The sequence below is a fragment of the Medicago truncatula genome, chromosome 6, assembly GCF_003473485.1.
Source record: "Medicago truncatula cultivar Jemalong A17 chromosome 6, MtrunA17r5.0-ANR, whole genome shotgun sequence".
NCBI classification, from domain to species: Eukaryota; Viridiplantae; Streptophyta; class Magnoliopsida; order Fabales; family Fabaceae; genus Medicago; species Medicago truncatula.
The window spans coordinates 22,302,787-22,314,119 of NC_053047.1; positions in this window are offsets into that span (position 1 = coordinate 22,302,787).

The window sequence follows — 11,333 nt, forward strand, 5'->3', positions numbered from 1 at the left end:
CGCGAGTGATGAACTTCATCGCTCGCCACGCGAGCCCCTTTCCTTCGCCTCGCGAGTTGTTTGGTGCAACTCGCCATGGCGAGCAACCTTTCCTCGCCTCGCGAGCTTAGGCAGAGTGCATGTCATATTTTGTATTTTCGACTTTTTAGTTGGACCTTGAGTGCCTTTAAGTGCCTAAACATACCTAGAGATGATTAGGAATGATTTTAGAACAGGATTGAACCCAGAACAACATTAGTTTGAGAGATTAGTGCTACTCGCCATGGCGAGTAAGTTCTCTCGCCTCGTGAGTACAACCAGAATGTAGTTGCTTGAGTGTTTGTGCGATCTGTGTCGCACGAGTTGATCAAGAGTGAACCCCTAATTGGTATTGAGACCTAGTGGTGACGTTTAATGCAGCCTGTAAAGTTGTTTAAGTTATAATGATATTAATTGAGCAAGAACTAATGTATTGTATATTCATGCAAGATATGAAGTTTGATAATAATGCAATTTATGTGCTATTGATATAATGATATCATCTTGATATATGACTTGTTTATGCTGCTTCCGTTATTTAACTAAGTGCATAATTATATGGTGAAGTTTAGCTCCAAATTATTGGATGCATGTTGATAAGTGATTACGATGTTTTGTTCATATGTGTCCATGCATAGCATATCATTGAGCTTAGTCCTCACCACGAAAATTAGGAGCTTTGTCCTCCGCACGTTTTATAGGAGCTTTGTCCTCCGCACGATTAAAGTATATTAATACTTATGATGACGATTGGTACCACATGCATATAAGGAGTCTAGGAGCATTGTCACATTGTCATGATTAAGATGCCTTGTTGATGATGAATGGATATGTGATTACGTGATAAGTGTTCATTGATTATGTTATGTTGATTATAATGATTGGTTATATGATTACGTGATAACTGTTTAGCGTTTATGCAAAGTTAATAATGGAATGATTATGATGTTAATTTATGATTCGCAATTACATTGATTAATGTTATTTTATTATGAAATCTCACCCCTTCTGCTTGAAAATGTTGCCCTTCGTATGGGTAACTTGCAGGTGATCGTGCTTAGTGTGCAGTTGCCGTCGTGAGTGGCCTTGCCTTCACTGTGTCGTCTAGGTCGCTCTGATACGTAACGGGATGGGGTTTAATGCTATAACATGCTTCATTCTTTTACGTGAACTGCCATGATAATTTATGCTTTGATAAACTCTTTTGAGATACTTGTTGGGCCTGCGTGCCAAAACTTTTATGAATTATGATTATGATTTTCCGCTGCTATGTTAAAGTTATTTGTGAAGGTTAAATTATCATTTAACTGTTTTTGGATTACGTTTCTATGTGATATCCCGTTTATGGTTTTTACTCTGATAATTGTTTATGAAATTTGTATATTGGGAAAACGGGGTGTTACAATTGGTATCAGAGCAGGTTGGTCCGTCCGGTCAATTAGAGAGTCGTGTCGAGTCTTAGTAATATTTATATTACTATCTTATGTTGTTGTTGCTACTTTTGTAGAATATCAGAAATGGCTGGAAGAAACGATGCTGCGTTAGCTGCTGCTCTACAAGCTGTTGCCCAAGCTGTGGGACAACAACCTAACGTGAATGCTGGTGCGAATGCTGAAGCTAGGATGTTGGAGACGTTCATGAAGAAGAACCCTCCGACTTTCAAAGGACGTTATGACCCTGATGGAGCCCAGACGTGGCTTAAGGAGATAGAGAGGATTTTCCGGGTTATGCAGTGCACGGAGGATCAGAAAGTGCGGTTTGGTACTCATCAGCTAGCCGAGGAAGCTGATGACTGGTGGGTTGCTCTTCTGCCTACCCTTGGGCAGGAGGGAGCTGTTGTGACTTGGGCTGTTTTCAGGAGAGAGTTCCTGAGAAGATACTTTCCGGAAGATGTTCGCGGGAAGAAAGAGATCGAATTCCTTGAGCTGAAGCAAGGAAATATGTCCGTGACAGAGTATGCTGCCAAGTTCGTGGAGCTGTCTAAGTTCTACCCGCACTATACTGCAGAGAATGCTGAGTTCTCGAGATGCATCAAGTTCGAGAACGGTTTGAGGCCCGACATCAAGAGGGCGATTGGATACCAACAGCTGAGAGTTTTTCAGGATTTGGTTAATAGCTGCAGGATCTATGAAGAGGATACGAAGGCTCACTACAAGGTAGTGAATGAAAGGAAGGGCAAGGGACAGCAGAGTCGTCCTAAGCCGTACAGTGCCCCTGCTGATAAAGGGAAACAGAAGATGGTCGATGTGAGACGGCCTAAGAAGAGGGATGCTGCAGAGATTGTGTGTTTCAATTGTGGTGAGAAGGGCCACAAGAGCAACGTCTGCCCTGAGGAAATCAAGAAGTGTGTTCGGTGTGGCAAGAAAGGTCACGTTGTAGCTGATTGCAATCGTACAGACATTGTTTGCTTTAATTGCAACGGAGAGGGTCACATTAGTTCACAGTGTACTCATCCTAAGAGGGCGCCGACTACTGGTAGGGTCTTTGCTTTGACTGGGACTCAGACAGAGAATGAGGATCGTTTGATCAGAGGTACTTGCTATATTAATAATACTCCTTTAGTTGCTATTATTGATACTGGTGCTACGCATTGCTTTATTGCTTTCGATTGTGTTTCTGCTTTGAGTCTTGATTTGTCTGATATGAATGGAGAGATGGTTGTCGAAACTCCAGCTAAGGGTTCGGTGACTACTTCTCTCGTATGTTTGAAATGTCCTTTGTCTATGTTTGGTCGTGATTTTGAAATGGATTTAGTTTGTCTACCTTTGAGTGGTATGGATGTGATTTTGGGTATGAACTGGTTAGAGTACAACCACGTTCTTATTAATTGTTTTAGCAAGTCGGTACATTTCTCTTCCGTCGAAGAGGAAAGTGGTGCAGAGTTTTTATCTACTAAGCAGCTGAAGCAACTGGAACGTGACGGTATCTTGATGTTTTCGTTAATGGCTACTATATCTGTTGAGAATCAAGCAGTGATTGACAGGTTACCGGTGGTGTGTGAATTTCCTGAAGTTTTTCCAGATGAGATTCCTGATGTGCCTCCAGAGAGAGAAGTTGAGTTTTCTATTGATCTTGTTCCTAGAACGAAGCCGGCCTCGATGGCACCTTATCGTATGTCTGCTTCTGAGTTATCTGAGTTGAAGAAACAGTTGGAAGACTTACTTGAGAAGAAGTTTGTTAGACCAAGTGTTTCACCTTGGGGAGCGCCGGTTTTGCTAGTAAAGAAGAAAGATGGTAGTATGCGGTTGTGTATTGATTATCGGCAGTTGAACAAGGTAACTATCAAGAATAGGTATCCACTTCCGAGAATTGATGATTTGATGGATCAGCTAGTGGGTGCACGAGTTTTCAGCAAGATTGATTTGAGGTCAGGTTATCACCAGATTAAAGTAAAGGATGATGATATGCAGAAGACGGCTTTCAGAACGCGTTATGGTCACTATGAATATAAAGTTATGCCTTTTGGAGTTACCAATGCACCTGGAGTGTTTATGGAGTATATGAATCGCATCTTCCATGCATTTTTGGATCGGTTTGTGGTTGTGTTTATCGACGATATTTTGATTTACTCCAAGACTGAAGAAGAACATGCTGAGCATCTGAAGATTGTTTTGCAAGTGTTGAAAGAGAAGAAACTTTATGCTAAATTGTCTAAGTGTGAATTCTGGTTGAATGAGGTGAGTTTTCTAGGCCATGTTATTTCTGGTGATGGTATTGCTGTGGATCCGTCTAAAGTCGAAGCTGTATCGCAATGGGATACTCCTAAGTCCGTTACTGAAATTAGAAGTTTCTTGGGTTTAGCTGGTTACTATAGAAGGTTTATTGAAGGATTTTCTAAGTTAGCTCTTCCGTTAACGAAGTTGACTTGTAAAGGTAAAACTTTCGTGTGGGACGTCCATTGTGAGAAAAGTTTCGGTGAATTGAGGAAGCGTTTGACGACTGCTCCAGTGTTAATTTTGCCGAAGTCAGATGAACCTTTTGTGGTATATTGTGATGCGTCCAAGTTGGGTTTAGGAGGTGTACTTATGCAAGAAGGTAAAGTGGTAGCTTATGCTTCAAGACAGTTGAGAATCCATGAGAAGAATTATCCTACGCATGATCTTGAGTTGGCGGCCGTAGTCTTTGTATTGAAGATATGGAGACATTACTTGTATGGTTCGAGATTTGAGGTGTTTAGTGATCACAAGAGTTTGAAGTATTTGTTCGATCAGAAGGAATTGAATATGAGACAGCGGAGATGGCTCGAATTGTTGAAAGATTATGACTTTGGTTTGAATTATCATCCAGGTAAAGCTAATGTTGTTGCAGATGCCTTGAGTAGGAAGACATTGCATATGTCCGCCATGATGGTCAGAGAGTTCGAATTGCTTGAACAGTTTAGAGATATGAGTTTGGTTTGCGAATGGTCACCTCAGAGTGTGAAACTGGGTATGCTGAAGATTGATAGTGAATTTCTGAAAAGTATCAAGGAAGCACAGAAAGTTGATGTAAAGTTTGTGGACTTGTTGGTTGCTAGAGATCAGACTGAAGACAGTGATTTTAAAATCGATGATCAAGGTGTGTTGAGATTCCGAGGAAGAATTTGTATCCCAGACAATGAAGAGATTAAGAAGATGATTCTTGAAGAGAGTCATAGAAGTAGCTTGAGTATTCATCCGGGAGCTACGAAGATGTATCATGATTTAAAGAAGATTTTCTGGTGGTCTGGTTTGAAACGAGATGTGGCACAGTTTGTGTATTCCTGTTTAGTTTGTCAGAAGTCGAAAGTTGAGCATCAGAGACCTGCTGGAATGATGGTACCTTTAGACGTGCCAGAATGGAAATGGGATAGTATATCGATGGATTTTGTGACGAGTTTGCCGAATACTCCGAGAGGGAACGACGCAATTTGGGTTATTGTTGATAGGTTGACGAAGTCAGCTCATTTTCTACCTATTAATATTAGTTTCCCTGTTGCCCAGTTGGCAGAGATTTATATCAAAGAGATTGTGAAGTTGCATGGTATTCCTTCGAGCATCGTGTCAGATAGAGATCCAAGATTTACTTCTAGATTTTGGAAAAGTTTGCAAGAGGCCTTGGGTTCGAAGTTGAGATTGAGTTCGGCGTATCATCCACAGACAGATGGTCAGTCGGAGAGGACAATTCAGTCGCTAGAGGATTTGTTGAGAATTTGTGTTCTTGAGCAAGGAGGAACTTGGGATAGTCATCTTCCGTTGATCGAGTTCACTTATAATAATAGTTATCATTCTAGTATTGGAATGGCACCGTTCGAGGCCTTGTATGGTCGGAGATGCAGAACTCCGTTGTGTTGGTTTGAATCAGGAGAAAGAGTGGTCTTAGGACCAGAGATTGTTCAGCAAACTACTGAGAAAGTTCAGATGATCCAAGAGAAAATGAAGGCGTCGCAGAGTCGACAAAAGAGTTATCATGATAAGCGTAGAAAAGATCTTGAATTTCAGGAAGGAGACCACGTGTTTTTGAGAGTCACTCCTATGACTGGTGTAGGACGTGCTTTGAAGTCAAAGAAGTTGACCCCGAAGTTCATTGGTCCGTATCAGATATTGGAAAGAGTTGGAACGGTGGCTTACCGAGTGGGTTTACCGCCGCATCTTGCGAATTTGCACAACGTTTTCCATGTGTCGCAACTTCGAAAGTATGTTCCGGATCCATCTCATGTGATCCAAAGTGACGATGTGCAAGTTAGAGACAACCTTACGGTAGAGACTTTACCGGTAAGGATTGATGATCGTAAAGTGAAGACGTTGAGAGGCAAGGAGATACCTCTCGTGAGAGTCGTTTGGACGGGAGCGACTGGTGAAAGCTTGACGTGGGAGCTTGAGAGTAAGATGCTGGAGTCGTATCCAGAGTTGTTTGCTTGAGGTAAATTTTCGAGGACGAAAATCTTTTAAGTGGGGGAGAGTTGTAACACCCACTTTCGTTTAATCGTTTATTTAATCGGGTTTAGGTGATTATATTATATTTTTATAATATATGTATGATTTTGGTATGTTTTGGTGATTTGATCGATGACGTGTTAAGTTATGAGTTTTGGAGGATTTGATTATGATATGGGAATTATTTTATTGTTAAATAGAATAAAGATTTGAAAATAATATAAAATATTTAGTTGAGGGCTGTTTTGATATTTTAGATAGTTTTGGGGGGAGAAAGTGAGATAAGATAAGTAATTAGAAAGAGATATAAATAGAGAAGACCTAATTGTTAGAAAAACTGATTGTACGTGAAAACTTTTGGAAAAGGGAGAAAAAGCTTAGAGAGGAGCAAGAGACCAAGAGGGCTGCGATTTTCTTCATAACCAGGTAAGGGTGGGACTAATAACTCAGTAGCATTAACCTCTGTAATTCTGATGATTAGTTGACAAAGTTAGGATTGATTTAGAGAAGTTTTGGAATTAGGTCAAAACCCTAAAATTTGAGAATAAACGGTAAAACTTGTTTAGATTGATGTAAGAATTGTCCTGTAACCTTAGAATATGTTTAGGATGAATTCTGGAATCAAAACCAAGCTTAGAACCATGTGAAACGTCGGATTTTCGTGATTTTAGGAAGCCTGGCCGTAGCGACATTCATCGCTCGCCACGGCGAGCTATGATCCTCGCCTCGCGAGTGATGAACTTCATCGCTCGCCACGCGAGCCCCTTTCCTTCGCCTCGCGAGTTGTTTGGTGCAACTCGCCATGGCGAGCAACCTTTCCTCGCCTCGCGAGCTTAGGCAGAGTGCATGTCATATTTTGTATTTTCGACTTTTTAGTTGGACCTTGAGTGCCTTTAAGTGCCTAAACATACCTAGAGATGATTAGGAATGATTTTAGAACAGGATTGAACCCAGAACAACATTAGTTTGAGAGATTAGTGCTACTCGCCATGGCGAGTAAGTTCTCTCGCCTCGCGAGTACAACCAGAATGTAGTTGCTTGAGTGTTTGTGCGATCTGTGTCGCACGAGTTGATCAAGAGTGAACCCCTAATTGGTATTGAGACCTAGTGGTGACGTTTAATGCAGCCTGTAAAGTTGTTTAAGTTATAATGATATTAATTGAGCAAGAACTAATGTATTGTATATTCATGCAAGATATGAAGTTTGATAATAATGCAATTTATGTGCTATTGATATAATGATATCATCTTGATATATGACTTGTTTATGCTGCTTCCGTTATTTAACTAAGTGCATAATTATATGGTGAAGTTTAGCTCCAAATTATTGGATGCATGTTGATAAGTGATTACGATGTTTTGTTCATATGTGTCCATGCATAGCATATCATTGAGCTTAGTCCTCACCACGAAAATTAGGAGCTTTGTCCTCCGCACGTTTTATAGGAGCTTTGTCCTCCGCACGATTAAAGTATATTAATACTTATGATGACGATTGGTACCACATGCATATAAGGAGTCTAGGAGCATTGTCACATTGTCATGATTAAGATGCCTTGTTGATGATGAATGGATATGTGATTACGTGATAAGTGTTCATTGATTATGTTATGTTGATTATAATGATTGGTTATATGATTACGTGATAACTGTTTAGCGTTTATGCAAAGTTAATAATGGAATGATTATGATGTTAATTTATGATTCGCAATTACATTGATTAATGTTATTTTATTATGAAATCTCACCCCTTCTGCTTGAAAATGTTGCCCTTCGTATGGGTAACTTGCAGGTGATCGTGCTTAGTGTGCAGTTGCCGTCGTGAGTGGCCTTGCCTTCACTGTGTCGTCTAGGTCGCTCTGATACGTAACGGGATGGGGTTTAATGCTATAACATGCTTCATTCTTTTACGTGAACTGCCATGATAATTTATGCTTTGATAAACTCTTTTGAGATACTTGTTGGGCCTGCGTGCCAAAACTTTTATGAATTATGATTATGATTTTCCGCTGCTATGTTAAAGTTATTTGTGAAGGTTAAATTATCATTTAACTGTTTTTGGATTACGTTTCTATGTGATATCCCGTTTATGGTTTTTACTCTGATAATTGTTTATGAAATTTGTATATTGGGAAAACGGGGTGTTACAGGTTGAACTATTAAGAATTATTACATGAAGAATTATTATTACTAATAGATGAAGTTATTTATGCTGTTAAATATAATTATTGAATTATATGCTTGATATTATTGTTTTGTGAAATCTCACCCCTTCTGCTTGAAAATGTTGCTCTTCGTATGAGTAACTTGCAGGTATTAAAGATTAGTAGGAGTGGTGGCTCAAGTGTCTCTAGGTGCTCTGATACGTAACGGGATGGGAACCTTGTTATTGCTTTCTATTCCTTACGTATTGTTTTTGAAGAATTATGACTATGTTTTTAGAATGGATTTTTATGACATAATTGTAAAGAGGCCTTAGTGCCAAAGACTGGTTTTAGTTATTGAATAAATTCCGCTGCGAAGTATTAAAGATTTTGTTATTGAATTTTAAAGGATAAATAGTTATTTATTCAGTTTATGATTTTATGAAAAGAAGTGTAGCATTCCGTTTACGTGAATAACTTTGATTATTAAATGAAATTTTTATGTTGGGAAAATGGGGTGTTACAATTGGTATCAGAGCTGGTCGGTCCGTCCGGCCAATTAGAAGACTCGTGTCGAGTTTTAGTAATAGTTATATTACTATCTTTATGCTATTTGATTAGTTGTTGTTGTGTTTCTGATTAATAGTTATGTTTATTATGTGATCATGTTTGATTGACTAACTTTGATGTGGTTTACATGTTTTGTTGAAGTTTCTATTTGGCTAAATATAGTTTAAGATATTTAAGCAATAATTGAATTCATCAAATATAGTTTAAGATATTTAAGCAATAATTGAATTCATTACTTTTGTGCTTTGAATTTCGAGGACGAAATTCTTTTAAGGGGGGAGAGTTGTAACGCCCTCTCTAATTATTTGATTATTTTAAATGAGTTTAGAATATACTTATATGATTTGTATGATTTATATGATTTATTTTGATGAGTGATATTTTGTTATGATATATGTTAGTATTTATTAGTATAATATATATGTTATTTGATTTAGAAATATATATATGTTATTTGATTTAGAAATATATATATGTTATTTGGTTTAGAAATATAAATGTTATTTGATTTAGAAATATATATATGTTATTTGGTTTAGAAATATAAATGTTATTTGATTTAGAAATATATATATGTTATTTGGTTTAAAAATATAAATGTTATTTGATTTAGAAATATATATATGTTATTTGGTTTAGAAATATAAATGTTATTTGATTTAGAAATATATATATGTTATTTGATTTAGAAATATATATATGTTATTTGGTTTAAAAATATAAATGTTATTTGTTATAGAAATACATATGATTTGTTGCAGAAATAAATGTGATTTGTTATAGAAATAAATGTTATTTGTTGTAGAAATACACATGATTTGTTATAGAAATAAATGTTATTTGGTGTAGAAATACACATGATTTGTTGTAGAAATATATGTTAATTTGTGTAGAGATATATGTTATTTTGTGTAGAAATATATGTTATCTGGTGTAGAAATATATTTCTTATTTGGTGTAGAAATATATATATATGTTATAGAAATATATTTGTTATAGAGATATAATTGTTATTTGTTGTATAAATATTTTATATATATATTAGAATAGAATATTGAGATTTTGGTAGGCAATCTAATATATTTTTGTACTGAATAATATATTTTTATACTTAATATGATATATTTTGGTACTCAATTGATATATTTAATTACTAGATCTAATAGGTGCATTACTTGTTTCCAAAGTTTCTCACTTATTAGTTGTAAATTATCTCTATAAATAGAGAACTCACACAGTGCATTCTACACACCGAAATTCACAGTTGATACTTCCTGTGCTTTTCTTCTCTTCTCCCTCTTTTGACTTGTGTTGACGAGTCTTTCTTCTTTTTCTACTCCTTTCTGACCCTTCGGAATTAAAAGTGTTCTTAAGACTATAATCTCTCTTCGGTTTAATATCCTTTTAGATAAGAGAAAGTAGTAGAGTCGTTCATCGATCAATCCAAAGGTAAGGGTGAGACTAACTTTGCAATTCTATTAAGTATGTGAATCAATGGTTAGGTTTAACATGATGTAGGATGAGTTTTTGAGGAATTGAAAAGTAGGTTAAAATTGTAGAATTAATGAATAAACGGTGGAAACTTGTTAAAAAGATGTAGAAACTGTCCTTAGACCTTAGATAATGATTAAGATGGTTTGATGATATTTATAATGTTATATAATTAGATATATATTGCATGAATTATGTTTAATGATTGAGATGTTGATGACGTGCATTTGTAATTGTTATATATGATGATTATCATTATTGATTGATGCTATTTTGTTGTTGTGATGAATATGATTTACCTTGATGATATGATTAATGAGAGAATATTATATACTGTGAATTAATGATTAAATGCATTACTTGAAATATTATTGAATGATCAAGATGTTGAAATGAATTGTTATTAAGCTTGATATGAATTGATTATGCTGCAATTGTTGTTAAACTAAGTTGCATGAGTTGTTGTTGATTATCATTTGATATTGTTATATCTTGAGATGTTTACGTGTCGCCTATGTTGCTGTTGTTGGTTATGTGAAATATTTATATGACTTATGTGAAAGATGTATGATGTTTAAGTTGTTGATACTTCATATTAATATTATATGTTGTGAATTGCTTGTGCTGTTTCTGTTGCTGTTATGAACTGCTAAGTTGTTTTTAATGTGATTTAATGATTAAATGCATTACTCGAAATATTATTGAATTATATTAGGAGCTTTGTCCTCCGCACGATTATTAGTATGAATAAGTTGATGATGAACTCCAAATTATTGGATGTATAAGTGATAAGTTGATTAAGGTGTCCTGTTGATAGAGTCCATGCATAGCATATCATTGAGCTTAGTCCTCACCACGAAAATTAGGAGCTTTGTCCTCCGCACGTTTTATAGGAGCTTTGTCCTCCGCACGATTAAAGTATATTAATACTTATGATGACGATTGGTACCACATGCATATAAGGAGTCTAGGAGCATTGTCACATTGTCATGATTAAGATGCCTTGTTGATGATGAATGGATATGTGATTACGTGATAAGTGTTCATTGATTATGTTATGTTGATTATAATGATTGGTTATATGATTACGTGATAACTGTTTAGCGTTTATGCAAAGTTAATAATGGAATGATTATGATGTTAATTTATGATTCGCAATTACATTGATTAATGTTATTTTATTATGAAATCTCACCCCTTCTGCTTGAAAATGTTG